Source organism: Calonectris borealis, chromosome 22, assembly GCF_964195595.1.
Source record: "Calonectris borealis chromosome 22, bCalBor7.hap1.2, whole genome shotgun sequence".
Classification (NCBI taxonomy): domain Eukaryota; kingdom Metazoa; phylum Chordata; class Aves; order Procellariiformes; family Procellariidae; genus Calonectris; species Calonectris borealis.
This window is the reverse complement of record NC_134333.1, coordinates 90816-102368: the sequence shown is the minus strand read 5'-3', so window position 1 is coordinate 102368 and position 11553 is coordinate 90816. Positions and strand designations below refer to the sequence as shown.

Genomic DNA, 11553 nt, shown 5'->3' with positions numbered 1-11553 from the left:
TGTGCTAGGCATGTCCATATGCCGGGTGCTGTGAGCTGGGAGTGCTGGGCAATGGGGTTACTGGGTGCTGTGCACTGGGGTTACTGGGTGCTGGGCGGTGCTGGTGCTGGGGGCTAAGTCCTGTGGGTGCTGGTTGCTGGGCCCTGGGAGTGCTGAGTACCATGGATAAGCGGGTGCAGGGTACGTCTTGCTGCTGGGTGCTGGGGGTATCGGGTGCTGGGCATGTCCTCGTCCTTAGCCTGAATTTTGCTGGGCACCGGGGGTGCTGGCTGCTGGGAGCTAGGGGTGCTGGCTGTGGGCATTTCAGTTGCTGGACATGACCAGGTGCTGGGCGTGTCCAGGTGCTGGGCATGTGTGGATGCTGTGTGCTCGGCCTTGGGGTTCTGGGTGGTGGGCAGTGAGGGTGCTGGCCGCTGGGGATGCTGGCTGTTGTGGTGCTGGGTGCTGGGCACTGGGGCTGCTGAGTGGTGGCCATGTCCAGGTGCTGTCTGTTGGCAGTTGGGGTGCTGGGTTGTGCGCCTGTCTGGGTTTAGTGCTGGGCCCTGAGGGTGCCGGGTGCTGTGTATGTTCGAGTGCTGGGCATGTCTGGATGCTGGGTAAAGGGGTTCTTGGGCTGTGGGGGTGTTGGGTATGCTGGTTTCTGGGCACCGGGGGGGTGCTGGCTGCGAGACCTGTATGGTGGTGGGTGTTTGGTGTACTGGGTGCAGGGCACTGGGGGTGCTGGCTGCTGAGCACTGCGGGTGCTGGGCATGTCCGGGTGCTATGTGCTGATCACTGGGGATGTTGGGGGCTGGTTTGCGGTGTTCTGGTGTGTAGAGTGCTGGGCATGTTTGGGTGCTGGGCATGTCCAGGTGCTGGGTACTGGGGGCTGGTCCCTGGGGGTGCTGTGTGCTGGGCATGTCTGGGGGGTGGGTGTTGGGCAGTGCGTTGCTGGGGGCTGGGCCCTGAGGTTGCTGGGTGCTGGGCACTCGGGTTGCTGGGTGCTGGCCGGTGCGGTTGCTGGTTGCTAGGCCCTGGGAATGCTGGGTACTATGCATAAGCAGGTGCAGGGTATGTCTTGCTCCGGGGTGCTTGGGTTACTCGGAGCTGGGCGTGTTGGGTGCTGGGCATGTCCAGGTGCTTGGCATGACCGTGTGCTGGGCACTGGGGGTGCTGGCAGCTGAGAACTAGGGTTACTGGCTGTGGGCATTTCAGTTGCTGGTCATGACGGCGTGCTGGGTTTTGTGGCTGCTGGGCATGTCCAGATGCTGGGCATGTGTGGATGCTGTGTGCTTGGCACTTGGGGTTCTGGGTGGTGGGCAGTGAGGGTGCTTGTTTCTTGGCATGTGCGTGTGCTGTGTGCTGGGCCCTGGTTGGGCTGGGTATGTGTGGGTGGTGGTTGTTGGGCAGTATGGGTGCTGCGTGGTGGGCGCTGGGCATGTCCGGGTGCTGTGTGAGGGGCACTGGAGGTCCTGGGCGATGGGGAGCAGGGAAGCTGCCTGCTAGGCATGTCTGAGTGCTGGGCATGTCCAGGTGCTAGGAAATGGCGGTGCTGGGTGCTTGGCGCTGGGGGAGATGGTCTTTGGGTGTGCTGGGTGCTGAGCATGTCCCTGTGCTCGGTGGTGGGGGTGCTGGGCATGTGCGGGTGTTGGTTGCTGGGCCCTGGGTGTACTGGGTGCTGGACGCTGCGGTGGTTGGTTTCTGGGTGCTGGGGGTGCTGGGTTCTGTGCCCCTGTGTTGCTGGGTGCTGAGCATGTCCAGGTGCTGGCCATGTCTAAGTGCGGCGTGCTGGGCACTGGGTGCTGGGGGGTGGGGGTGCTGGGTGCTGGGGGGTGGGGGTGCTGGATGCTGGGTGTTGGGTATGCTGGTTTCCGGACACCGGACATGCTGGGTGTGAGACCTGTGGGGGTGCTGGATGGTGGGTGTTTGGGGTGCTGAGCGCTGCGGGTGCTGGGCACGTCCAGGTGCTATGTGCTGATCACTCGGGTTATTGGGGGCTGGTTTGCTGCGTTCCTGTGTGTTGGGCGCTGGGCATGTTTGGGTGCTGGGCATGTCTGGGTGCTGGGTACTGAGAAATGGCAGTGTGGGGCAGTGCGGGTGCTGTGTGCTGGGCATGTCTGGGTGCTGGGTACTGGGCAGGGGAGTGCTGGGTGCTAGGTAGTGGGGGTGCTGGGCCCTGGCATTGCTGGGTAATATGCATAACTGAGTGCAGGGTATGTCTTGGTGGTGGAGGTACCGGGTGCTGGGCATATCCAGTACTGGGAATATCCGGTGCTGGGTGGCTGTGCTGGGGTTGCTGGGTGCTGTGCTGTGAGGGTGCTGGATTCCCGGCATGTGCGTGTGCTGGGCCCTGGTTGTGGTGGGTATGTGTTGGTGCTGGGTGTTGGGCAGTGTTGGTGCTGCGTGGTGGGCACTGGGCATGTCCGGGTGCTGGGCGGTTGGGATGCTGGGTGGCGGGCAGCAGGGAATCTGCCTGCTGGGAACGTCTGGGTGCTGGGCACGTCTGGGTGCTGGGTGCTGGGCATGTCTGGGTGCTGGGTACTGGGCACTGGGGATGGTGGGCGGGGGTGGTGCTAGGTGCTGGGCATGTCCGGGTGCTGAGCAATGGCGGTGCTGGGTGCTTGGCGCTGGGGGTGGTGGTCCCTTCGGCTGCTGCGTGCTGGGCATGTCGGGGTGCTGGGTTTTGGGCGCTGGGGGTGCTGGGCGTGTGTGTGTGTTGATTGCTGCGCCCTGGGGTGCTGGGCGCTGGGGGTATTGGTTACTGGGTGCTGGGGGTGCTAGGTTCAATGCAGCATATGCAGGACCTGGGCGGTGAGGGTGCTGGATGCTGGGTGTTGGGTATGCTGGTTCCTGCCACTGCGAGTGCTGGGTGTGAGACTTGTAGGCGTGCTGGATGGTGGGTGTTTGGTGTGCACCCTCACTGCCCACTACGCACAACCTCAAGTGCCAAGCACACAGCATCCTGACGTGCCCAGAACCTGGACACACCCAGCACCCACAAGACCCAGCACTCAGCACCAGGTCATGACCAGCAACTGGAAATGCCCACAGCCAGCACCCCTAGCTCCCCACACCCAGCACTCCCAGGGCCCAGCACCAATTCCCGGACATGCGCACAACCCAGCACACCCACAGCCAACACACAGCATCGAGACATGCCCAGCACCCAGCAGCCCCAGTGCCCAGCACCCAATACCCCCGGCACCCAGCATCCCCAGCACCCAGCATCCAGCAGCAAGACATACCCCGCACCCCATTATGCATGGTACCCAGAACTCCCAGGGCCTAGCAACCAGCACCCCCAGTACCTAAGCGCGCTTCTGTAATTCTAAACAATCAAGACTTATGGTCCACCGAGCACCCAGGCCTGAATAAAACAATCTCTCTCCTGAGTGTGTGGAATTGGTTAACTGCACGCCGGGCACGAATCCGCTTTTCGGACTACAGTTTTTGGCGATCCAGGTGGGAGTGCTGTGAAGCCTTGCCCGCATCGACTTGCCGCCTCTCGGTGGGGGGACACTGCTCTCCGGACTCCAGCGCGCAGCGACCTTTTGATCGGGGACTCTGTGAGTATTCTTCCCGACCAGAGCAGGTGAGCGACTCAACAGTGCAACGCTAAGGTAAAAGAGATATTGTTCTGGGGTGTAAAATTGTGCATGCATTTGGTAAGGAATTGTGGCCAAAGGTAAAAAGGGTATATTGATATGCGGTTGACAGTGACGACTGGAGTATATGAAATCATGGTTAAGAACGTGCTTTTTGGGTAAAAATATGGGAACTCAATAGTCTAAAGTAACACCTTGCTCTCCCCTTGGATGCATCATAAAATATTGGGGAAAATTTGGAGGAGATCCTTTGAGAAAGGAGAAATTAATTGAGTCTCGTACTAAATGGTGGCCAATGTATAAATTAGAAGATGAGGAAAAACAACCAGAATTGGCAACTCTGCAATATACTACTACCTTGCAACTGATGTTATTTTGTAGACAACGGGGCAAATGGGATGAGGTCCCTTCTGTGGATTTGGTTCTTTCCCTTGAGAAATGATCATGAAATTCGGAAGAAATGTAAACTTTTAGACTCAGATTCTAATGTGATGATGATGATGACGGAGGACAAGGAACCAAAACCACATTGTTCTTCTGCTTGTAGTCTAGGAAAACGGTGTTTAAAACTAGGAGAAGAGGAAGAAGATACACAGGTGTTGGTGGCACCGAGTAAAAACGGAAGTTTTGAAACTGAAGCAAGGGGAAGTAATCCATTTAGTCCAATAGCTGGCAGAACTAGGACCCAACAGGGGTCTGTTTTATTAGCACCCCTTCCTCAGGCTGTGGGCCTAAGGGGGGGACCAGTGTTTGTGAAAATACCTTTTACTACTTCTGATTTAATGAATTGGAAAGAATTGGCAGGATCATACAGGGAAAATCCTGAAAAGGTGTATAGATCTTTAAAGAGAATGATTAAAAATCATTATCCCGATTGGCAAGATATTCCAATCCTTTTAAATAATTTGTTAACTCCTGAAGAAAGAGGGTCGTATTGGAAAAATCTAATATGGAAAATGAAAGAAAAAAAGGGGAAACAGAACGCTGCAACTCTTGCGGCTGCTTTTGTGAATGCCCAAGGATCTGCTGGAGGTAGGGGCAGAGGATACTGGAGAGGTAAAAGCAAAGGGTACTTAAGGGGTAGAGGTAGAGGATGTGGAAATATATATTTGAACAGTCTACTCCGTTGGGGATCAATCAATGTGCTGTATGTAAGAAGCAAGGACACTGGAAAAATGAGTGTGCAGAGAATAAGAAAGTTGCTGTGATTCGGCCACAGCAAATTCCACCTGAAGCTGATCTCTTATGATGGGAGAGGATTCTGAAGGATGGGGACTGGGGGCAGAAAATTATATTCTCCCAGCTGAGCCCCTGGTTCCAGTAAAGCTGGGAAATAAAAGAGTTGATTTTTTAGTGGACACTGGTGCAAAATACTCTGTTATAAATACTTGTAAAGGACCAATGAGTAAATTTAATGTATCTATTGTTGGGGTCAGGAGAAAGAAAGAGGTAAGGTCTTTTTTGAAAACTTTAAACTGTAAAATCGGCGGAAAAACTTTGATGCATGAATTTTTATATATACCGGAGTGCACCATGCCTCTCTTAGGACGGGAATATTGAATAAATTGGGAGCACAAATTAACTTGGAAAAAGGAAAAATCCATTTTTCTTGGATCCAAACAAAAGGAAAAGTTCATTTTCCTGAAGCTAATGCCTGGCAAGCCCAAGTTTGTTTATTACAGACAAACACAGCAGAATCTGAAGAAATCAGTTTACCCTTCTGTTTGGGCGACAGACAAACCAGGAAGAGCAAAAAATGTGGAACCGGTAAAAGTTGAATTGAAAACAGGAGTTCGACCGCTCTGGAAGAAAACAGTCAAAAGATTTTTGCCTTTGAATGGGAAGATCCGTCGACTGGGAGAACTCAGCTCTGCTGGACTGTGCTGCCACGAGGGTTTAAAAATAGCCCAACCATCTTTGGAGCAGCCTTGACCAAGGAACTGGAACACTGGTCCGGTAAGGAAGATCTAATCACCCTCCTTCAGTGTGTTGATGACATCCTATTGGAAGCAGACACTGTCGAGATCTGCAAAGAAAAGACTGTTAGCCTCCTAAACTTTTGGGGAATGGCTGGGTACAGGCTGTCAGAAAAGAAAGCACCAATTGCAAAACAAACTGTAATTTAGTTGGGATTTGGGACTTCCCAAGGACAACGAAGATTGGGAAATGATAGGAAAAAAAGGCCATTTGCAAGATGGCACCCCCTCAATCTACAATATCAAGCTCCGTTAGTGGAACAAGATGGCATCAGTTTGAAGTAAGTGCCATTTTAAATCCTGCTTCTTCAATGCCAAGTGAAAAAGAGAGTGATCCTAACCATGATTGTTTACAAGTTATCAAACAGGTATATGCCAGCAGGCCAGACCTGAGAGATGTCCCTCTGCAGACTCCGGATGAAGAATTATTTACTGATGGAAGCAGCTTTGTTGTGAAACGAGAAAGGAGGGCTGGCTATGCCGCGGTAACTTTAACTGAAGACCAAGAAGTAAAAGCATTACCTCCAAATACATCTGCCCAGAAGGCAAAGATAATAACTTTGACAAGAGCTTTAGATCTGGCTAAAGGTAAGAGAGTTAGTATTTAGACAGACTCTAAATAGGCTTTGGGAGTTGTTCACGCCCATGGAGCGATACGGAAAGAGCGAGAACTTTTGTCTGCCAGTGGCTCACCTATAAAGTATGGAACAGAGATTTAAAATTTATTGGAAGCAGTACAAAAAACAAAACAAAACAAAAAACCCAAAGAAGTTGCTGTGCATCAAAAGAAATTCAAATAGAATCCCCAAATTATAACGAAAAAGAAAATAAGTTGGCTAAGCTATTACAGTGCAAAAAGAATGATCAAGGATGATGGATTACTTCACATGGACAATGTATAGTAACTCCCGAAATCATGAAGAAATTGATGGTCACAACCCATGCTGAGACACATATGGGAGCAGAAGCAATGGTCGAGTCGGTAAAACGATATGCAATAGGGACTAAAATGTAATTGATTGCCAAAAGTGTGCGTGAGTGTGCTAAATGTGAGATTTGTCTTAGGAACAATTTGAAAATACAAATCCGACCCCCTCCTGGAGAGGTAAGGAAAGGCATAACTCCCGGTGAGTACTGGCAAATAGATTTTTCAGAGTTACCAAGGTGCAACTAATCCCGATATTTATTGGTATTGGTAAATACCTTCTCTGGATGGCCAAAAGCTTTCCCGTGGCAAACCAGCAAGGCAAAAGAGGTAACAAAACACTTCTTAAAAGAAATTATTTCAAGATTTGGAGTCCCTTTAGAGACGTCTTCTGCTAGAGGCCCACATTTTGTAGCGGAGGTTATCAAGAATGCGAGTAAGACACTAAGAGGACCACAATTTAGCAGACAAGTAGAGAGAATGAACCAAATATTCAAGAGACAAATTTCTAAAATATGTCAGGAAGCTCAGTTGAAATGGATTGAAGCTTTACCACTTGCCTTGTTAAGAACGAGGGTAACCCCAAGAGCTAAAGAAAAAGTAAGTCCATTTGAAATTCTGTATGGCAAACCTTATAATGTCGATCTAACAGGAAGGTTTGAACAAATGCACATAATAGGAGAAAAAGTGTTAACTGAATCTCTCTTGTCCTTGAGTAAAATGGCGAGTTCTTTACACAAATATGTTCTTTGGAGGACACTTTTACCCCTTGAATTTCTGGTACATTCATTCAGTCCAGGAGACCAAGTCTAGCTGCGAAGGTGGAAGGACGACCCCTTTGGAGAAAAGTGGAAAGGCCCCTTCCAAGTGTTACTAACAACAACCACTGCTGTAAAATTAGAAGAAATAGACTCTTGGACTCATTACACCAGAATAAACAAAATACCTCCTAGACCGTGGACATCTACACCTAAGGAACCATTGCAATTAATTTGAAGGCGTACTTGATGGCTTACCAGAGATGTTGCTGAATTATTTGTGATATTGTGATATTGTGATATCTGGTCCAGACGTGGCTCGGAGACAAACCTCGACCTTATAAGGAAAGAAAAGAACAGGTTCATGAAGAGTTCACTCCCCTGCCGACCACCAGAGGCCACCCGAGACCCTCGAGGAGACCCTAAAGGCTTTAGTGCTCATGTGTCTAGGATATTTAAGGAATATGTAAAAGAGAAACTGAAAATATGTATGAGAAGCACGGATATAAACAGAAAGGTGATTAGACCCAGTGTGCTTCATTTGTGGCAAGTCCGCCGAGCACCCAGGCCTGAATAAAACAATCTCTCTCCTGAGCGGGTGGAATTGGTTAACTGCACGCTAGGCACGAATCTGCTTTTCGGACACCACCTAGCCCCCCGCACCCGCACCAGCAGCACCCAGCCAGCCTAGTGCCCAGCACGCATCAACTTCAGGGCCCAGCACCCAGCCATGCCCACCACCTGGACATGCCCAGCACCCAGCAACCCCAGTGCACAGCACCCAGAAACCAACACACGCACACACCCAGCACGCCCACCGCCCAAAATCCAACACCCCAGCACACAGCAGCCGCCGGGACAACCACCTCCAGCGCCAAGCACCCAGCACAACCATTGCTCAGCACCCAGACATAGCCAGCACTCAGACATGCCCAGTAGGCAGCTTCTCTGCTGTCCACCACCCAGCTTCCTGACTGCCCAGCATCCGGACATGCCCAGCGCCCGCCACACAGCACTAACACTGCCCAACACCCAGCACCCACACATACCCAGCACAGCCAGGGCCCAACACACAGCACACGCACATGCCAAGAATCAAACACCCTCACAGCACAGCACCCTGCAACTCCAGAGCACGCACCCAGCACCGGATATGCCCAGCACCGGCTATGCCCAACACCCAGCACCCAGCACCTCCAGCACCCAGCATGCAGCACCAAGACGTACCTTGCACTCAGTTATGCATAGTACACAGCAATACCAGGGCCCACCACCCCCAGTACCTAGAACCCAACACTCCCACCACCCAACGCCCACTACCCCGACATGCCCAGCACACAGCACCCCCACCGCACCACACCACCAGCGCCCAGCACCCAGCACCCAGAAATGCTCAGCACCCAAACATGCCCAGCGCCCAACACACCAGAACGCAGCAAACCGGCAACCAACATCCCCACTGATCAGCACATAGCCCCCACAATGCCCAGCACCCGCATGGCCCTGCACCCACCACACCAAATACCCACCATCTAGCACCCCTAGACATCTCACACCCAGCAACCCAGTGCCCAGAAACCAGCATACCTAACACCCACCATCCATCACCCCCGCTGCCTAGCACCCTGTACCCAGACATACCCAGCACCCGGACATACGCAGCACACAGCACCCCAAGGACCCAGCAACCAACCAAGGTACCCGCACACGTCCAGCACCCAGCACTCCCACCACCTAACACTCAACACCCGGACATGCCCAGCAACCAGAGCACCCAGCACCCCCAGGGCCCAGCAGCCAGCACCGCAGCAACCAGCATCCCCAGCGCCCAGCATCGCCAGTGCCCAGCACCCAGCAGCCGGTCATGCCAAGCACCTGGACATGCCCAGCACCAAGCACGCCAGTGCCCAGCACACAATATCCCCGGCACCCAGTAGCCCCAGCACCCAACATCCAGCAGCAAGAGATACCCTGCACCAGCTTATGCATAGTACCCAGCACTCCCAGGGCACAGCAACCAGCACCCCTAGTGCTTAGCGCCCAGCACCCACACCAGCCAGCACCCAGCAAGGCCGGTGCCCAGCACCCAGCAACCTCAGGGCCCAGAACCCAGCAGCCAGCCATTGCCCAGCACCCAGACATGCCCAGCACCAAGCAACCCCAGTGCACAGAACCCAGAAGCCCCAGCGCCCAGAAATCAACAGCCCCAGTGCCCAGCACCCCCAGGGCTCAGCAACCAACACCGCATGCACTCAACACTCAAACCACCCAACACCCGGGCATGCCCAGCACGCAGCACCCCCACCACCCACCACCCCCACTGCCCAGCACTCAACATACCTAGCACCCAGATATGCCAAGCAGGCAGCTTCCCTGCTGCCCACCACCCAGCATCCCGAACGCCCAGCACCCGGACATGCCCAGCGCCCACCACGCAGCACCCATACTGCCCAAAAACCAGCACCCACACATACCCAGCACAACCAGGGCCCAGCAAACAGCACATGCACATGCCAAGAATCCAGCACCCCCGCAGCACAGCACCCAGCAACCCCAGAGCACGCAGCCAGCACCAGATATGCCCCAGTGCCCAGCACCGGATATGGCCAGCACCCAGCATCCCCAGCACCCAGCATCCAGCAGCAAGACATACCCTGCACACCATTATGCATGGTACCCAGCACTCCCAGGACACAGCAACCAGCACCCCCACTACCTGTGCTCGCTTCTGTAATTCTAAACAATGAAGACCTGTGGCTTAGAAGATAGGTAACTAGCAGGTGTGGTGTTTGCAGGTGTGTAGAATTGTAGTCTAAATCGTGTCTCCTGGAAGCATTGTTAGACTCTAGTGAAGAGTAACCTTGGAAACGAGAACCACAAACAAACCTGGTCCGGACGTGGCTCGGAGACAAACCTCGACCTTATAAGGAAAGAAAGGAACAGGTTCATGAAGAGTTCACTCCCCTGCCGACCACCCGAGACCCTAAAGGCTTTAGTACGCATGTGACTAGGATGATGTAATATTAGAATTAGTTCCCGGAAATTTAAGGAATATGGAAAGGAGAAACTGAAAATATGTATGAGAAGCATGGATATAAACAGAAAGGTGATTAGACCCGGTGTGCTTCATTTGTGGCAAGTCCAGCGAGCACCCAGGCCTGAATAAAACAATCTCTCTCCTGAGCGTGTGGAATTGGTTACTTGCACGCCTGGCACGAATCCGCCTGTTGGACACCACCTAGCCCCCAGCACCCGCGCCAGCAGCACCCAGCAAGCCCAGTGCCCGGCACGCAGCAACCCCAGCGCACAGCACCCAGCCATGCCCACCACCCGGACATGCCCAGCACCCAGCAACCCCAGCACACAGCACCCAGAAACCAACACACACCCCCAGCACCCAGCATGCCCACCGCCCAAAACCCAGCACCGGACATGCCCAGCACCCAGCACCCCCAGTGCTCTGCACCCAGCACACCAAACACCCACCATCCAGCACGTCCACACGTCTCACACCCAGCACGCCCAGGGCCCAGCATCCAGCACCGAGCATCCCCAGCAACCGGTCATGCCAAGCACCTGGACATGCCCAGCACCAAGCACGCCAGTGTCCAGCACACAATACCCCCAGCACCCAACATCCAGCAGCAAGAGATACCCTGCACCAACTTATGCATACTACCCAGCACTCCCAGGGCCCAGCAACCAGCACCCCCAGTACTTAGCCCCCAGCACCCGTACCTGCCAGCATCCAGCACCAAGACATACCCTGCACTCACTTATGCATACTACCCAGCAATGCCAGGGCCCAGCACCCCCACCGCCCAACACTCATCACCCGGATATGCCCAGCACAGAGCACCGCCCCACACCACCATTGCCCAGCACCCAGCACCACCAGTGCACAATACCCAGCACTCAGATATGCCCAGCACTCAGACATTCCTAGAAGGCAGCTTCCCTGCTCCCCGTCGCCCAGGACCTCCAGTGCCCCTCACCCAGCACCCAGATATGCCCAGCGCCCACACTGCCCAACAACCAGCACCCACACATACCCAGCACAACCAGGGCCCAGCACACAGCACACGCACATGCCAAAAATCCAGCAGCCCCACAGCACAGCACTCAGCAAACCCAGAGCACGCAGTCAGCACCGGATATGCCCAGCACCGGATATGCCCAGCACCAACACATACCCTCCACTCAGTTATGCATAGTACCGAGCAATGCCAGGGCTCAGTACCTAGCACCCAGTACTCCCACCGCCCAACACCCACCACCCGGACATGTCCAGCACCCTCACTGCCCGTGCC

The 11553-nt window shown here is 53.8% G+C and overlaps 1 long non-coding RNA gene across 1 annotated transcript; it reads right to left on the bottom strand.

Moving 5' to 3' along the window:
• Positions 1-5232: 5232 nt before the first annotated feature.
• Positions 5233-10270, bottom strand: LOC142092057 (uncharacterized). The gene is made up of 3 exons (XR_012676944.1): positions 10130-10270; positions 7502-7580; positions 5233-5610 (listed from the first exon to the last, which is right to left on the bottom strand). It is a non-coding gene; the product is annotated as an uncharacterized LOC142092057 (long non-coding RNA).
• Positions 10271-11553: the final 1283 nt, after the last annotated feature.